Source organism: Chaetura pelagica, unplaced genomic scaffold, assembly GCF_000747805.2.
Source record: "Chaetura pelagica isolate M959 unplaced genomic scaffold, ChaPel_1.0 scaffold11, whole genome shotgun sequence".
Classification (NCBI taxonomy): Eukaryota; Metazoa; Chordata; class Aves; order Apodiformes; family Apodidae; genus Chaetura; species Chaetura pelagica.
In genome coordinates, this window is record NW_009952694.1 from 564,512 (window position 1) to 568,376 (window position 3,865).

Here is a 3,865-nt window from a genome sequence, read left to right on the forward strand (position 1 = left end):
GGGGAGGAGCGGGAGTCGGGGCCTGCCCAGCGTGTCTGCCCGCTCCCCCCGGGCTTGGGCGGCCTGGTCATTCTGTTTCCTGCCGTATTCTGGTGATTTATTTTAATCTATTACTCTTTACAGAGAGGGGGTTATACCTTGTAGGGCCCACTCTTGAAAACACCTGGATCCACCTCCAGCGCCTCCCTTGCAGTGGAACGGGTTTAAATGTTGCAGTACTGGGTCTGTCAGAGCTGCGGGTCTGACTTCCCGCACCCTCTCCTGGGCGAGAGCTGTGGCAGCCACACTGCAGCCTGGGACACGCGTGGCAGTGGAGCGGCAGCCTGGCACAGGCTGCAAAAGGCATCCGATGGAAAAACAAGGGAAGCAAACTCTGCTCTACGTTAGAAATTAAGGACTGAAAGGACTTTATAGCAAGCGACTGTAAAGTTAAATTGAAGGACTAAAAGCAAAAGATCTTCAAAATAATTTCCTTCTCTGCAAGATGACATGCATTTTTCTAAGGAATTTAAGCCTATTAATATAAGTACAGTAAATAAGATTATTGTACATTCATATGTCACTCCTACCTACCTCATAGACATTTCCTGTAATTAGGAGGCTAAAACTACACACTGGAGAAAAAGGCAGTAGTAATCATTATCGGTTAAAACTTGCCAAATGCAGATAATTTGATTGTTTGGTGCTGTAATACCACCTCTAGAAAGTGTCATCTTTATTACTGTTTTGTTTTGGTGTTTTTTTTTCCAGAATACAAGAACAGTACCTTTGTTTTTATTTCTGATTTCTAATGCAGCTTAGCCCTTCAGTCTTAAAGGGCCACTTCTTCCAACCCTGCTGAGATTTACATGTATATCCTTTGTCTATGCTTGCCCTTCAGAGGTCAGCAAGACTTCTTATGTGCTTAAAGTTAAGGGCATGAGGCATTAGGAAGACTGAGTCTGCAGTCTTTAAATTTAGAAGTTTGATCTTCTTTCACTTTCACTGGTGCAGAAGCAGCAGCAGAATTAGGCCAAACATTAAAGAACAGCATCTGCTAAGTGACCTAGCACCTGCTGCACGGTGCTAGAACAGGTTCCTTCACATTTTCTTGTGAAGAGAGGTTTTAGTTAAAGCAATATTAGGAAGACCAAAGCCACTTACTAATTTTCAACTGTAAAGACAAAAAACTTTGAAATCCAGCATTTCAATCTTTTCACATAGTCTGGTTCAGGCATCATTGGACAAATACATGGCTGTCCATGGAGAAGATGAGGTTTTCAAAATACAGATCAATTTAGGAAAAAATCCAAATGTGTAAATACTGTACACATAAGGAATACAAATTGGGGATTTTAAATACTATTAAGTAGGAGTACAACACTTATTGAGAAATGGATAAACACAAATATTTCCACACCCTGTTGCATTAATTGACAATTTTGATATATCCTATGTATTTAATTTTTTTTTACATTAAAGGAAATGTGTCAATTTAGTAATGAATCAGGATTTTTTTCATTGCGATCATTTGTAATATTTAAGAGTTTGCTAGTGATTTTTGTTTCTCATTAGGAGTTTTTTCCCCAGAATGAATTTGAAAAAGAAGAAATTATCTACTGACTAGATAATCTCTGCTTTATTGATTGCGTTCTCCTTACAATATAATGTTCAAAGTCTGATTAATACTTTTTCCACTTCATGTGCTGGTTGGGCATTCAAATTATTTTCAGCAGTTGTCAGAGAGTACTCCATTGAAACATATCACAGCAAGTGACACCCCTCAAGTTGCTGTTTCAGACTCCCTCTGTGTGCAGCACCAACACAGACTAGGACTGCCTCTTCAAAGGTGCCTGCTCTCTAACAGTTAATAAGAAGGAAATCACTAGCAAATAAGACTGCAGTTAGTAGATAAGAAAGATGTAAGAATTGCATCAGTCATTTTTACAGAGTTACTTGCTTTCATTTGAATTTTCACATGAAGTTTTGTTCAGACCCCCAAATTTCCAGGCTGCGGCTCTCATGTGGTTAATGCTTGGCCTCAGCGTAGCGAGGAAGAAGGACTTTGTGTGGATTAGTGCAGCCAGATGGGGAAGGCAAGTAAGGCCATATACTTGAAGTGACAGGTGAGGCTCTTCACTCTCGTAGTTACTTTGAACAAAACCATGCTGAGCATTGTGTGAAACTTGCAAAGCCAACTACAGTTCCCCATATTTGCATATATTGTTCATTCAGTTAGAAAATGGCCTAAATTCTAACACCAGCTGACACATTCTTCATGTATGACCTTGCCCTAATCCCTTAATCACTGAAAGTCTCTGTTTCCTCCTTTATAAAAAAAACAAGATACTAATGCTGGAGTCAGAAACGTCATGGCATTTATGGAATTGTGAGTTGCTGAGGCATGCTACTCTAGTAAGTCTTAAATAATACTATGAAACAGAATTCCTCTTTATGACTACACTTCAGCAAACCACACATGACTGAGGATGCTTTTGGAATTTAGGTCACAGAGGGTCAACATAGATTGACCTTTGTAGCATGTGATATTGACCAATGACCAGCACTTTTGCTGGGTATTTACCTGAAAATTAAAACTTGGCTTTAAAAGAGAAAACGTCAGTAAAATTACTGGCCTGCTGTCAGGGACACATGAAACACAGAGAAATGTGCCACGGAGGGTAGCAAGGGTCAGGGAGTGGGGCGTTGCAGATGCAGAGAGCTGGTGAGACGTGCTATGGAGCACACCCCTCTTGGGACAGCTCCTCCTTAGCAAGACACTGCGGGTGTGTTCGGGAGTTTGATTCTGTTTGAAAATAAGTCATGTTTGGCTAGAATTTGCAAAATCTTGGGATGGAAAAAAAAAGGTCGTTCCCCCCCCCTATATAGCTCAAAACCCTCCATATTTATTACTGCTCTTGTATTATATTCATGCTTGTGTTTTCTATATGATTTTAGCTGACAGCAGGAAGAAATATCTGGCATGGGTTCTGCTGATGTCACATAGTAAGGATTGTAATCTTCAGATAGGAATGACTGGGCTTTTGTTACAGAAAATAGAAAACTCTGGCCAAAAATCAGACAGAAACACACCTACAATTCAAACAAAACAAGAAGTCTCACTTTCCTCTGTATATTTTTAATTGATACAGAAGCTATAACCTAGTATAACTGATGTTTGGTTAGCTGCACTTCCTGCCTCTGTACACATGCCAAGTTGATGTTCCAAAAATACCACTCCTCTCCAGTAAATATATCAGAGGGTGACATAAACAGATCTGAACACCTCCACAAATTTAATTGAGTAGTTTCTGCTAAAGACCAGTGCTGTGCCCAGCCAAACAAAGCAGGGCATTTACAGATGATTTATCCTTTTGCTTTAACAATTTTTTTCTCTGCCCCCCACATAATAATGTAGTGGAAAACACTGAGCGCTCCTGCTCCTCCAGAAACAAAATGTGAATAGTTCCATACACATTTCATTTTCTAGTTTTACAGAATTTAGCAATTTAAACTTATTTATTTCTTAAGCATATTGTTAAAAATCTGTTACTCTAGAAGAGTTACTTTTCAATACATAAAATGCCCTCGGTAAAAGCTTTTTTTTAAATTTAAATCCTCCTATGTTATCGTGATCTCTTCTTAGCCACGTCACTGTTGCACAAGCCTCGGGAGCCCAAACACGATGTCAGCGTCTGGACTTTCCAGAAGTCTGTGCCAGCTTTGCAGCCCTGGCGGTGGCCACGCCGCGCTGCCTGGGCGCTGCCTGCGCGCTGCCTGCGCCCTGCCTGCGCGCTGCCTGCGCCCTGCCTGCGCCCTGCCTGCGCGCTGCCTGCGCGCTGCAGCCTTGCGCCATCTGCCGCGGCGGGCGCGGCGGGGCAGGCGG